This window comes from Colobus angolensis, unplaced genomic scaffold (genome assembly GCF_000951035.1).
Source record: "Colobus angolensis palliatus isolate OR3802 unplaced genomic scaffold, Cang.pa_1.0 Scaffold105, whole genome shotgun sequence".
Lineage (NCBI taxonomy): Eukaryota > Metazoa > Chordata > Mammalia > Primates > Cercopithecidae > Colobus > Colobus angolensis.
This window is the reverse complement of record NW_012111475.1, coordinates 2562808-2577404: the sequence shown is the minus strand read 5'-3', so window position 1 is coordinate 2577404 and position 14597 is coordinate 2562808. Positions and strand designations below refer to the sequence as shown.

The following is a 14597-nucleotide window of genomic DNA, read 5'->3' as shown; positions in this document are numbered from 1 at the left end:
TAACTCCAGCCCCTTCTCCCCACTGGTGGCCTGCCGAAGGGGAGCTACACAGCTGTGCTAGAGCAACCAGGCTGAACACAGGGAGGCCTGGATTCTCAGACACTCTAGATGCCCATGGGAAGAGGGAGCACTCAGCAGAGTCACTCGACGTGGGGCACACCTTCTCCCAGCTCTTTAACGTGAGGAGGAGGCTGAACCAGCTGGCCCTAAAGCCCTCCAGTGCTCAGATCCTGATGCCTCTGGCCTACCCTACCACTGCTGTCCTTGGGGAGCTAAGGTGGACCCCCTTAGCTAAGGGGGTCAAAGCCAGTGACTCAGCTCCTTCCATAGGCTAAGGGCTCCAGGCTCAGACTAATACAGATGCTTTTTGACTTCCGATGAGGTTACGTAAGTTGAATGCTTACAATACTTTCAACTTAGAATGGGTTTAGGTTTTTCTGGACATCACTAGATCATAAATCTGGGAGCCTCCACATCATTGTAAAGTCAGAAATCGTAAGTTGAAACATCCTAAGTTGGGGACTGTCTATATTCCTCCTTTCTCCCTTTCTAGGGTGCAGAGGATCTTCTGGGCTTTCTGATCCTCACCCCAGGTTCCCATGGATTCTCCAAGAAGCCTTTTAGATTGGTTGCTCCAAGTGGTCCCACTGCTAGCCCCATTCCTGCCACCCCAGGACACATTCTGGGCTCAGTTTGTTTACACGTTTGGGGAAGGTATGGCCTGGGTGGCTCCTGCTCCTCTAGCAGGCAGGGGCTTCCCACAGACTCACACACACACTAATTTGTCCTGACCCTCCCTATCGCCCTTTTCTTTTTTAACAGGCCTCAGGGTGGAAAATGAAAGATGCTTGAGGTCACTGCCCCTCCTGTTCTGTACACAAGCCCAAGCTTGGGAGGAAATTATTTGAGATATTCGGAAGAAGCAGGGAGAGCAGGGCAGCTCTGAAGTCACTGGGAGGCTGTGAGAGGTCAGCCAGCACTTCAAGGGACCCCAGGACCTTTGCATAACCCTGGACTGAGTGGAAAGGGAAAGTCCCAGTCATGACAGAAACTGAATTTCCCACCAATTCAGTAGGAGGTTTGGGAATCAGGGTCAGTTTCATGGCAGTGCAGACAAAATAAAGAAAATGTGATATTTATTGCTTACTTAAATTTGTGGACCAAACTGCCTACCATGCTATCCACACTGTTTCCTGCAAGCAGTCAATATGGGCTTAAGGGAAATGTAACTCATCTTAATATTTGTTTAAATCAAATGGAATATAGAAAGTAAATAAATCTGCTGCCAAACCATCAACTAGGGCATTCTAAACCCAAAATAAAGAGCCTATGGACTGTCTGTGGATTTAGATTATGCATAGTTTTCTGCCGCCACTCCCTGTTTTCAAAACAATAGTCACATTTCACTGCAGACACTTTGAGCTGTCTGGGTTCAAATCCCAGTTCTGTTGCTTATTAGCTGAGACACTTCAGCCAAGGTACTAAAACTCTTTGTGCCTCAATTTCCCCAGCCATTAAGTGGGAGTCATAATTGCATAACCCCCATGTGACAATTCAATCAGATCACAAAAGTGCAGGCTCAGCCTAGTGCCTGGCACACAGTAAGGTTCAATAAACAGGAGCTATTATTATTATGCTAATTTGAAGGATTCTTGTTGTTTTTAAATGTCCTCATTTCACATTGCAGATACCCAAATAGAAACATAGATTTTCATTTGCTTACAAAACTTCCGCTTCTCTCCAGCTAGAAGTTACAGGTGGCGCCTATGGATGAATGTATTAGGCAACACTCACACTTTAAGCATAGGGAGACGCAGGCCCAGGGAGAGTCGACGCAGAAGGAATGAAGCAGAGACAGACAGGCCCTCTCTTTGCAACGCCCACTGCCTGTTCCACCCATCCCCTGGACTCTGTGCCACCCAAGCATACAGGCCTGCTCGGGGAAGCCTCAGTCTTCTCTACTTTCCCCTGTGGCTTAGAGAGAGAGAAGGTGAAGTCTAACAGGGAAGAATGCTCTACATTCAGATCAGGGCAATCAACTGTACAGGCCTGGGATAGGAAAGTCCTGGCTCACAAGCAGTTCCAGAAATGAACAAGGGCCCAAGTTATGGTAAGGGTGAATGGTGAGGTTCAGGATAGGAAAGAGTAACTGAATAGTAGCTCATTGAGACAGAAAAGACATGGAAGAAAGCAGTAACAGCAGCAGTGGTGGTGATGGTCAAAATGACCATGCTTGGCCTCTCTACAACATATGGCCTTGTTGACCATGATCTCTGTGATGCTCTCTTCTTCCTGAGTTTGTCCTCTCTCTGATCACCCCTTTCCCAACTTCCTCACAGGATTGGCCCTCTGCTTGCTCCCGAACCCTGGTTCTCCCCAGGACCCATCACCCCCACTACCCATTGCTCTCTTCACTCTCCACACTCCATGTGGGGGACCTGCCCCCTGCTCCACAATGCCTACCATACTGATAGCCCTCAGGTCTACACTTCTGCCAGGACTGGTCCAAGCTCCTCACACTCACTTCAGAGTGCCAAGTTCACACCTGCCCTTGACTGTCCAACAAGCACCTCGGCCTCATCCAAAGCAAATTCTTTGCTGTTTCACATGCTGCTTCTCCCTTTGCCTTCCTGGTCTGGGTAACTAACAGTCAACACCATTTGCCTGTCTGCACCAAGCCACAATCCTTGGAGCCATTTTTGGAAGGGAGAAAGGGAACATTTAAAAAAGTATGTTTGTTGAAATACCAGATGCATACCAAAAAAGTGCATATAATAAGCTCAATAACTTTGCACCAAATAAACAGACCATGTAACCAGCACTCAGATAGAGAAACAAAAGAAAACTAGTCCCTCATGCTCCTTCTGGTTGCTCCCCGAACTGGGCAACTGCTTTTCTGATGTCTAATACCACAGATAGGCCATCTCATTTGTGATTTACATAAATGGAATCCTACAATATTTAGTCTTTGATGCCTGGCTGTTTTCATACGTTCATGAGATTCTCACAGAACATGCAACGTAACTTCCAGTTGTTCATGACTGTTGCTGTGTAGTATTTACTGATGTGAGCACATCATGATTGACTTCTTCCACGGCTGATGAGCATTTCTTAGTCTCCGGTTGGGGCTATTAGGAATAGTGCATTCTGAACGCCCAGGAACACATCTTGCCAGGGCATATGTGTACATTTCTGCCGTGTCTAGGAGGGTCGCAAAGTATGCATCAAGATAGCTGTAGTCAATTCTACCCAATGGTCTTCTGAGTGTCTGTCTCCCAGGTCCTCCCTCCAGCAGTGGAGAAGAATTTCAGTTGCCGTTGGAGCTGTTTTTGATTCGTTGCCCCCTCCCTCCCTCTGCTAGCAGCATTTGCGGCTGTCTTATCTGTGTGCCAGTTTTTGTTTATGAGGCCGATTCCCATGGCCTTCAGTTGGTGCTGATTCTACTTACACAATAGTTTTTTTAATCCATAGCTTCTCCATCTCCACTACCACTGCCCCCTCCTTATCTTCTGTGTGAGCTGTCACCTACAAATGTCCTTCCCTACAAGCCTGTACTGGCCACTGTTCCCCATTCTATCATCTACATTCCAGTAAGATGCCCTGACACAACCCATCAGTGCTACTTTCTGTCCAAGAACCCCACTAGCCCCTGGCACCTAAAGCAGTCTCCATGCTGGGATCTGTGAACATCTTGCAGGCAAGGGCAATCGCCCGAGTCTCCGTGCAGGAATTCTTCAGGTGCCCACACAGTTCCTGCATATATGGAAGCTCAGTTTGCATTCTAACCCCACCTACCTTTCCAGTCTCATCTCCTGAAGTTTGACTAGTGAACCCACATCAGGGACACCTGCATGGCACACAGCCGCGGGCTCTCTTAAGCCTTACCCTGGGCCGACTAAGTGTCAGGCAGTTGGAGGTGCCTTCCCCTTTGCCTGAAATTCTTTCTCCTGTGGAGACAGTTTTAGGGAGGTGGCAGTCTAGTCCTACTTGGGGTCATCATATCCCAAAGACAGCTGGAATGGACTTCCACACATTATGGCAATATAATGGACCTAGTGGTCACATTCACCCATATAGCAATCATGCCCCCTAATGCTACTTGTTTTATATTTGTTCAATTTATATTTTACAAAACAATGTCATGTGCTTTATCTTTTAATATAATAGCCCTATGAGATATGTAATGGAACACCATTATTCTCATTTCATAGATGAAGGCTCAGAGAAGTTAAGTCACCAACCCAAAGCCACACAGCCAGGAAGTGGCATAGTTGAATATTAAATCCAAGTTGTCTGATGCAAAAGCCATCCCACCTCCACTGCCTCTGCCTGCCCTGCCTACGGAAATCCTGTACCTCCTCCAAGATGCCTCATCAGTTATTCCTTACAAAGCAGTTCCGGATTTCCCAGTCAGAATTAATTAATCTCTCCTCCATGCACTTTATCTGAACTTTTATTATAGTAATTATAGCAGCCTGACTTTTACTATAATCATTATTTACATGTCTGCCTCTCCAACTGGGATGGGAGCTCATTAAGGGCGGAACCCTGTCAATTTTGTACCTTGAGCCCCCGGCAGGTGGGTACTGAACACAACACAATGATAATAACAGCAAGACAATAATGAAGGCCTCCAGCCTTCAGGCTTCATCAAATCCATAGCTTAGTTCACCTGGACTGGGGGTCAAGTACCAACAAGCGTCAGGCTGCCTGTGGTTGTAAAAATGCAGCGACCAATGGTTTAAAGGTCTTAAGTGGCAGAGTGTTAAATTCCTACAGGATGAGAATGTTTCCCAAGGCTTCTTAAGGTGTCTTGGTGACCATTTACTGTTTCACCCATTGAGTCTTTATTTTATTTTGTTTTGTTTTTGTCTCTCTGTCTCTCTCTATGTCTCTGCCTCTGTCTCTGTCTCTGCCTCTCTGTCTCTCTCTCTGTCTCTCTTTCTCTCTCTGTCTCTATTTCTCTATCTCTTTAGTCTTTTCTTTTTCTTTCCCTTGACTGGAAGAAATACAGAACCAAAATACATTTTCTATTACTTTATGTACCAATTGAATTTTTAAAAATCTGTTCCCTGCTCTAAAAAGTATATGAGTGGGATGTTTTCTACTTTACTCCTCTCTTGCTCAAAACACACACACACACACACACACACACACACACACACACACAAAAGAGAGAGAGAGAGAGAAGGAGAGAGAGAGAGAGAGAAGGAGAGAGAGAGAGGTCAATTTCTTTCAGGGACCCTCAGGTAGTCTTTTCTGACAATTACTGGCTACTGATTAAAACCACAAAAAGCTCTCCTCCTACCTCTCAGCCCCACAAATCTGGTGAAAGCTCCTCCAAGGAAAATGTGAAAAAGTGAGGTACAACTTCCTAGACTCAGTCAGGTCAGCTCGCCTGTACCAAATGCCCTGGGAAGCAGAGGCTAGAACATCCCTGCTTTGGACACAAGATAAAGGCAGAAGTAGCCTGTAGATGTGGGAAATTCATATCCTGATAGAGGAGACTTGACAAACAAGTATTGCACCCACAGAAAACTCCTGAGAAGCGTGCTGTGGAGGAAAGGATGGATTCAAAGCCCAAGTGGAGCTAAGCACAGCCTGGACCAAGGAAGGAGAGGGAAGGCCTCTACCTGTGGCCACACTGCAAGGTGGAGGCTGGAGCAGCATGGCATCATTACAGTTAATGGTACCACACTGGTGTGATGAAGGGCCAAGTGTGCCCAATTCACCGGGCACTTAGAATTCCTCAGGCATTGCTCCAAGTTCTTCACACGGACTAGCCGTTTAATTCTCATGTCACAGGCACTGTTACAACTTCCCTTCCACTTTCTACATGAGAAAACTTAGGGACAGAGAGACTAAGTAGCTTGCCCACAGGCACACAGCTGGTCAGTGGTGGACCAGACAGCCTGAATGGCAGAGCTTGTTCTCTGAACCACTTTCAAACATTCTAGCGGGCTAGGAATGCTGAGGCCCAGTGTTGGCTCTGCCAGCAGCTGTGTGACCAGTCACTTCTGCTGGGTCTCCATCCTCTCACTGTGAGATGGGCTCGATGAACTAGATGAGTTGTTCTCATGTTTTGGGGGTCACGGACTCTTGTGAGAATCTGGTGAAAGCTCCTCCAAGGAAAATGTGAATTGCACATTTTCATGGAAATGTACACATAACACAAGAGGGCTCCCCAGACCCTGAAAGCCCCCTGCTCCCCCCGACTGATGATCCATGGACTCGCAACTCTACAGAGAATTCAAATAGTAGCTTTGGCAGTACCTGGCTCTGCAACAGCAGGCAGACAAGATCTGTGGAGGCTCTGAAGCCAGCTCCATGATCCTGGACAGATATGGAACTGTCCTGTGCTTCGGTTTCCCCTCTGGAAAATGGGTCTCATAATGACAATATTTCATAAAGATGTTATGAGAATTGGCTGATAACATACACACAATGAGCTCAGGATAGGGCCTGACACATATCAGGTATTACTATGATGATTGTTGGCGCTCACTCCTCACCTTCTTTCTAGGATCATCACTCTCCCCAGGTCTCTGGACACAGGCTTTGGGCAAGGCGACCCATAGCCTGTGGTAAGAACAGGGGATCTCTTGGATAAGACCAAGACAGATACCATTTACTGAGCACTTCCTAAGTGCCAGGTGCCCTGTGCCCATCTTAGAAAATCCCTAGGCAATGAGTACCACAGATCCCATTTCACAGATGAGGCACCTGAGGCTCAGAGAGCTGGAACCAGCTGGAACCACTTGCCTCCAGGCCCATGATAGAGTGGGAGAGCTGGGACTTGGAGTGAGGTCTTTCTGACTACAAAGCCCAGTCTTTTCATTGCCACTCTAGTTTGCCTTCCTTGGGCAGCTGTAGGTCGAGCCTTGGGTCTTGGAGTCATCCCAGAAAGCAAGATAAGGCCAAGAGGAGAGAGTTTCTGTAGCACGGGAGGCCTCAGTGGCTGCTGCCTTCTTATGGGATCATAAACCTCTGATCCCTCTAGGTCTCAGCCACCTCGCCTGCCTGTCAAATGAGATGATGAAAGGGAATGCCCTTTGGGAGGCATTCTGAGCATTTACAACAAGGCTTCATGATGATTACCATCATTATCATGACTATTATGATTGCTCATCCTGAGTTAGTAGGCAGACAGCTGTGTCCTGAATGCCTGGGGAGAGCTGAGGGCAGCCTGGAACCTAGGCTGTGACCAGGACCCAGAATTCCAAAGAGAACGGAAGGATGGGGTCTGAACTGTCCCTGCCATTGCCTTGGTGTCCCTTGGGGGTGGCTGAAAACCTGCCTGGGGTCAGGAGACATCCCCACTACAGCCTGTTGGAAAAGGGCTTTGACATGACCCCATTAACCACGCTTACCTCTCCTCCCCATCGGGACACATCCTTGGCAGGGGGCAGGGCTGCGAGCCAGGCACCCGCCTCCTGCCCTCCAGCAGATCCAGGCTGATCTGTCTGTTAACTGCTTAGCTGCACAGTTTGCATTGGTGGGAGGTGCAGGTGGGGAGGAAGGATAACAAGAAGGGGGTGCAGGCCTCACATTTGCTGAGAATGCACTCAGACTCTTATTATGCCCATCTCATCAGTGTTCTGAGCGTGTTTTGAGTGAGTGTAGAGAACCCAAGTCAGCCAAAGCTTCCTTTGATGTGCACAATGCAGAAAAAAAATAATTTGATTAGGGAAAGGGGACAATAAGAAAGACAAGGAGAAGGAGGTCACCTGGTTTTGCAGCTGGCTCAGCGATGCAGAAGCAGATGGGTCTGGCCTGAGTGAGAATGTTAGAAAGACACTGTGCAGGCTCAGGATGGAGTCAGGTGGGGAGATGGAAATAAAGAAGTTCGCAGTCAATTGCCAGTTGCATGTGACCAGTCACAGGAGGTTCTGCTTCAAGCAGAGGCAGAGCAGGAGACCCGGAAAGGCTCAGAGGCTCCTGCCCGAGGGGCGAGGCCTGGGCAAACCTCGAGGAGAGAGCAAGGTGCTCCAGCAGCTCCCAGGGTGAGTGGGGGCCCAGTTCTGTCCACAGGGATCCCCAGTCTGAGAGGAGACACAACCTTGCCTCGGGGAGCCCCACTCTGAGGAAGACACAGCCCTGTCCTCAGGGAGCCCCAGTCTGAGGGACACAGCCCCAACCTCGGGGAGCCCCAGTCTAAGGGAGACACAGCCCCAGCCTCAGGGAGCCCCAGTCTGAGGGGAGATACAGCCCCAAACTCAGGGAGCCCCAGTCTGAGGGAGACACAGCCCCAGCCTCAGGGAGCCCCAGTCTGAGGGGAGATACAGCCCCAAACTCAGGGAGCCCCAGTCTGAGGGAGACACAGCCCCAGCCTCAGGGAGCCCCAGTCTGAGGGGAGATACAGCCCCAAACTCAGGGAGCCCCAGTCTGAGGGGAGCCGCAGCCCCGTCCTCAGCCCCAGTCTAAGGGAGACACAGTCCTGCCTCAGGGAGCCCCAGTCTGAGGCAGACACAGCCCCGTCCTCAGGGAGCCCCAGTCTGAGGCAGACACAGCCCCGTCCTCAGGGAGCCCCAGTCTGAGTGGGAAGAAATAATCCCTACTTTCAAGGTACTTCTAGTCTAAGAGAAGAGTCAAAGTCACTGCCTTCCTGGAAGCAAACCCAGAACATGTATTACATGCATGTTAACTATTCCCTGAGGTCACAATGTGACTTAACAGAATTACAGCAAATGAGGGCCCAGAATTTCTTTAGCTGTCTTGAGTTAGAAAAATGAAAAGAATCAGGGAAGAGACTAAAGGGCCTGGGCCTACAATGGAGACGAAGCGGGGAATATGGGAAATGAGGAGCCTGTTTTGGACCACAACCACTAGGAGGTGCAGCTGGAGGAACTCAGGCTCCAACCTGCAGAGTGCTGGGAGAACTGGCCTTCAGGGACTCCATGCAGGGTGCAACCTCCACCAAGAAACCTGAAGCCCTGCCCCTCAAAGCTCAGGAGCTGAAGAAGACCTGCCAGACGGAGGGCAGCTCAGAATCTGCAGATCAGAGGGTGTGGAGCCACAAAGACCTTGAGCCTTATCTCCTGGACCCCGGCGAAGGCACCCCTGGAGGATAATCATGGACACAGTCACCGCTCTTCGTCTAAAGGTGCCATTTGTCAAGCGGTTTCCATGTGCCTGTCACTGTTTTCAGGCTTTACATCTCCAAGCTTTCTTAAATCTCACCACAACACTATGAGGTAGGGTTATTATTATTCCTGTCTCCCAGATAAGGAAACTGAGGCATGGAGGGTTGACGAACCCTGCTGAAGGTTATGGAGTTAGTACATGGCAGAGCTGGACTTTGATCCAGGGGATCTGGTGCAGTGGTTATCCATTCTCTGTGTAATTGTTTTCAGGGACGGGGAGCTCACTCCCTAAAAGGACTGTGATTGCCAGAATAGCTTCTAGCATAGTCTGCAGCACCCAGCAGAGGCTCATCACCCTAGATGTGTAGGGCCCATGGGGGCAGGAACCCAAGTACTGGGAATAGTGCCTGGCATATCGTAGGCCCTCAGGAATATTTGCAAAATGAATGTTCTTCCAGTAGAAACATTTCCTAGGCACATATCCCCTCACTCCCGGGGCCACAACCAGGGAAAGGCCACAGGTTCTGGGTGTGCCCCCACCAGTCATAACAAACTATGGCCAGCACCAGCCCCAACTATGGAAACCCAAGGCAGGAAATTTCCAAGGAGAAGTATCAGGGGAACTGAGCGGGCTGCTGTGAGAGAGCTGAATCCAAGGCCCACCTCAACTGCCTCCTTCTCCAGGAAGCGTCCCTGACCACTCTGGTCCTTGTCTGATACCTACCATCTTTGCCTCTCCCCTGTCCTGAGCCAAACCTAACGAGACTTGTTCCTGTCTGTGGGGGTGGCTTACCTCCCCACCAGACCACAAGCTCCACTATCGGGGCAGAGACCTGGCATTATGCTGCTCTCTAGTCCTCAAAGCCTCGGTGTCCAGTTAGGCACTAAGGGGACTCCCTCAGTGTTAAAGCTGGATGGACATCAGAGGGTCTGGGGTGGGGGCAGGGGACATATGAGGGAGGGACTAGGCACAGGACCCACACCAGCCCCTTTAATGCTCCAGCTGCAATCAGGAGATCCCAGGCACACTAGAGATTGAAGGGAGGGGGGAACATAGGAAATGAGGAGCATGGGCCTATGAAGACCCTCTTGCCCCATCACCTTTCCTGTGGCTTCAGCTTCAGCTTCTTCAGGTCTGAGGATTAAGGAGGGACAACACCCCCGGGACCCTCTCACAATCACCAACGCTAAGGCAGAGGCTGCCTCTTTCAGGTCTCTCTTTGCTATTCTGAGAAAGGGTAAAGGGAGAAATAAATAATTGTTTCTCCTCAATAGAAATTAAGTCTCATGAACCCTAGGCACTCAACACTGTGGGGATGGGCAGGAAGTGAGGGGGCTACCTGGGAAGAGGGGAGAGAAGGAGAAAGGTTGGGGCTCTGCGGAGTGATGGGAAGCCCGGGAGCCAATAGGCTTCCCCTACTCCCAGGCCTCCAGCTCTGCAGCAGCCCCCCTTCTCCATGGCCCCCTGCCACCCACTACCTTCCCTCTGACAGCTCATTCCAGAGCAGGAAGCCACCCCATCCCCGCTCAGGATTCCTGCACCCAACATGAATTATCATAAACACAATGGGTCCAATTACACTGAGAGACTGGGTGGCTTAAGAAGAGAAATCCTTGCATCCAAGGCCCTCTTTCTCTTTGGTCTGCAACAACAGACAAATTGGCCACTATATTGTCCTTGCTGCTCAAGACCCTCATCAGAAAACCCCAACCACCATAAACCCCAATCATTCCCCGCTTTCCAAATTACAGCTTTCCCCTGGCACCTCCCAGGGGATATCCCCATCCCCAGCTTCTCCTCCTAGACTCTCACACGTGTGTCTGACCCAGGGCGTCTCAGCACAGCCCCTCTCCACCTGCCCTCTGGTCTCAGAGATGCCCGTTGTGTGTCAGGCCCAGGACTGGGGCTAGGAGGAAGGAGGGCAGTGAGTCCTCCAAGCACAGTGTCAGATTCTGTCTTTTTGTGCTCATCAGAAATGTTTGCGTTAAAAGATGATTTTTTCCATGGCTGAGTGTTGTGGTGCCCTCTTGAATGTCGCACCCCAGGTATTCACCTTGCCCTGTTCTGGTCTTTTCACACCCTTATGGGTGGAAGTCTGGGCTGTGTCCAGGTTCCTCCCTCTCTAAGACAGAGGACAGCTAACAGCTCATTCCTCACTCCATCTTCTACCCTCTCAGCCCCAAACCCACGCCTCTCCTTGAGAATAAGACCCCCTCCACAACTACCTGTCCCCACCTCTGCAGGGCCAGACCTCAGAGGGCAGAGGCTAAGGAACAGCTGTTAGCCATGGATATCTGGAGCCTTCCTAAACAGAGCCTTGAAGTGACCTTCCCTTTTGGGGGGGTCACTGACCCCCATCTTGTCAACTCTGCCTCAGAGGTAGCATTTCCCCAGTTTTAAGCATTTTGATGTTTCTTCCCTGGCAGCCTGGCAACTGACAAGGGTTCAGCGTAAGCCAATACTGTTTAGACCCAGGGCGTCCTCTTTAGAGAATAGAGGAATAAATAAAGACAGAGAGTTTCTAAGTGATGGGGAAAACAGCCACTCTCAGCAGCCTTGGGAAGCTTCCAGGTTCAATTCATTTCTTTATTCAATAAATATCTCTTGAGCACCCACTATGTGCCAGACGTGGTTGTGGGAGCTTTGGGTACAGCAGAGAACAAAACAGAATCTCTACCCTCAGGAGCTGTCATTCAAGTTTCAAGGTGGGAGGCACATCCCACGTGCACAGACCTCCAACACACACAGGCCACACCTCATTTCATTCACACAGGATTCGCAGCCCCCATGGCACTGGGGAGCCCAAGACAACTGGTTGGTGTATATTTGCGTTTACAGCAAATAAATGGAGATCTAAACTTCTGCGCAGGGTGGAGAGGCTTTAGATGGGTGTGGGAGGTTGCAGTCTTAGTTTTGATCTTGGTCCCTGCCCTACTCACTGTGGGGCCTTGGGTAGTTCATTGATGTCATGATTCCTGACTCAGTTTCTCCATCTGTGACCAAGAGAGGATAATCCTCCCCTCTTCCATCACATCTCCAGGATGCTGTGAGATGCCAGGAGAGAACAGAGGCTGTAATGCTTGAGATCTGGCAAAGCTGCCACGGTGGAGAAGCAGCACTGGGTTGGGAGTTAGCGTCACAGCCCTGGCGCGGCATAGACCGTGGAAGCAGTAGTTGAGGGAACACATGTGGTGTCTGACGTGGGTGTCAATCCCAGCTCTTCCACTGACTAGCTGTGGAAACTTGGGACAGACTCTTGAGTACCCTGTGCCTCAGTGTCCTGGTCAGGTGTGTGCAGGGAAATACTACTCAAAGTGTTACTGCAAATAAAACATTCAAAACAGGCCCTAGCACTGTTCATAAGCATTTTGTAAATGCTGCTGATTGTGAGTTTGCTGCAGCCCCTGGGCCAGCCCGTGCCTCCTCTGGGGTTCCTCCTCCCGCACCCATCTAAAGCCTCTCCACCCTGCGCAGAAGTTTAGATCTCCATTTATTTGCTCTAAACACTCATTTGCCGTCTGTAAAGTGAGTATGTTGAACCTAAGCTCCTTCCAGATCCCAAGCTTTTGCAAAGCATCAGGGTGTCTTCCTTTGAGGCCCCGAGCATCAGACCCTCAGGATCTGCCCACTCCCTCCCCACCACTACAGGGGCCGGGAGCACTGTCCCACTCCACATGCTTCAGGAGGGGAGGAGGAGACAGTCAGGGAGCTTTCAGAGGGTGCAGTTCTCTTGTGGATCTGCTGTGACTGGTAGCGTGGGGAAGGAAGATGTTGCCCTGAGGGGCTGCCAGCTGCCTCTGCCGCAGTATTGTTGAGAGCAGAAAGCAAAATGGGGTTTTCATTATGAAAGAGAAACACTGGGCCTTCTGCAGAGCATTGTTTCCTTTCCTTCCCCGCGTAGAGGGCAGCTCACCCAGCGGTGGGGCAAGCACCCTGTCCTGGGGATACACACACCACAGCCCCCCGATGCCCAAGGAGTACAGCAGGGGTCTGCAGATGCCCAGGAAGGCAAACATCTCCATGACAGAAGAGGGCAGTCTGGCAAACTAAAGCCCTTTCCCAGCTCGCTCTCAGGGCCAGAAGGGGTCTATCAGAGGCTGCAGGAGGCTGCTGGGGTCAGGAGGGAATGAGATGTGTCCCCAGCAAAGGAGGACAAGTGCTTGGGAGCTATGCTATTATGCTGTACCCCCCGTGCCCACTTTCTCCCTCATTCTGCAGCAGGAGTACTGCTGTGGGCACAGAGCCAGGCACAGGTGCAGGGTGAGTCCTAATTCTGCCGCAGCATCCTACATCACTGGTACAACCATCAGATCCTGACCCCTTCCCCAGGCCAGCCAGCCATTGGCGGGTCCCAGGCTCACAGTGAGTCGCTTCAGGTTGGGATGGTTCTGCCCAGCCTGAACTCTAAGTAATGCTGCTGCACAGACACCCCAAATATTCTGCCCCCCACAACCTGTGTGGGGTGACACCTCCCTGACCATTCATGTGGGGCACGCCTGTCCATTTTCAGTCACCTCACATTCCTCAAGAGGACCTTCTGCACCAGGCACAGTGCAAGGAAGAACTCACAGCTGAGCTAGGCGGAATGTGTTCCCTGGGCCATAGCTGTGAGCTCTCTGAGGGCTTTGTTCACCGTAATTTCCAGGTGTCCCTAACAAGTGATAGGGCCTAGGTGGGTATTCAGAAGATCCAGGATGGGGTGAGGGTAGAGGCAAATGATAAAGGCAGACATCAGGGTGGTGATGGCATCAGTGGAAACCCCAGGAGCCTCCTCTGCCTACCCAGAGAATGAAGATGACAGAGAGAAGGCTTGGGGTGTGGAGCAGAGCCCAGGGCATACAGATCATTGTCACGCTCCTAGACATGCCGACCACAGGTGTAGGTGACAGGTTGCAGCTGCCGCCAGTGGGGATGGTCTCACTTGCAGAGGATGCAGAGAAACATGGCTCTCCTGAAACGTGGGCCTCTGCCAGGGCAGTCACAGCCCCCCATCTTCCAGCACCCCCTCCCCATAGACACATGCCCAACAGTTGGTTTCTGGACCACAGAGAGAGTCTCATTATGTTATGCAAACACCTGAATCCATCAGATACCACAGCGGCAGCATGCAGAGTGTCAGGCAGACACCCAGAGGCACACGTGGCAGTGCCACACACAGGTCCACACCACCAGCCCAGTATGTGTCTCTGTCCTCCCAGCTACCTGGAGAGACTCTGCCACACACACACTTGCAGTCATGTGGACACAGACCTGGTGGTTCTAAGTCACACAGACACACGCAAATACACACATACTCCATTTCCAAGTGAACTGCTGCTTTTGGCTGGATGCTTGCTCCAGGTGTATTGGCATCAACTCTGACATGCGAAGCAAGGACAGTGCCAGGGAAAACCTCACACACCCTGTGATGAGCTTCCTGGGCCCCTGAGTGAATTGTCTTTCCATGGGATGCAGGCTTTGAGTTTTCCAATTAGGAAACCTGGCCCTGAGAGGTGGCAGTGGCAGCAGGGGGT

The 14597-nt window shown here is 50.7% G+C and overlaps 1 protein-coding gene across 1 annotated transcript in view; it reads right to left on the bottom strand.

The window, feature by feature from the left end:
- LRFN2 (leucine rich repeat and fibronectin type III domain containing 2) overlaps positions 1–14597 on the bottom strand; it is a 189377-nt gene that overhangs the window by 132270 nt on the left and 42510 nt on the right. The window lies entirely within an intron of this gene.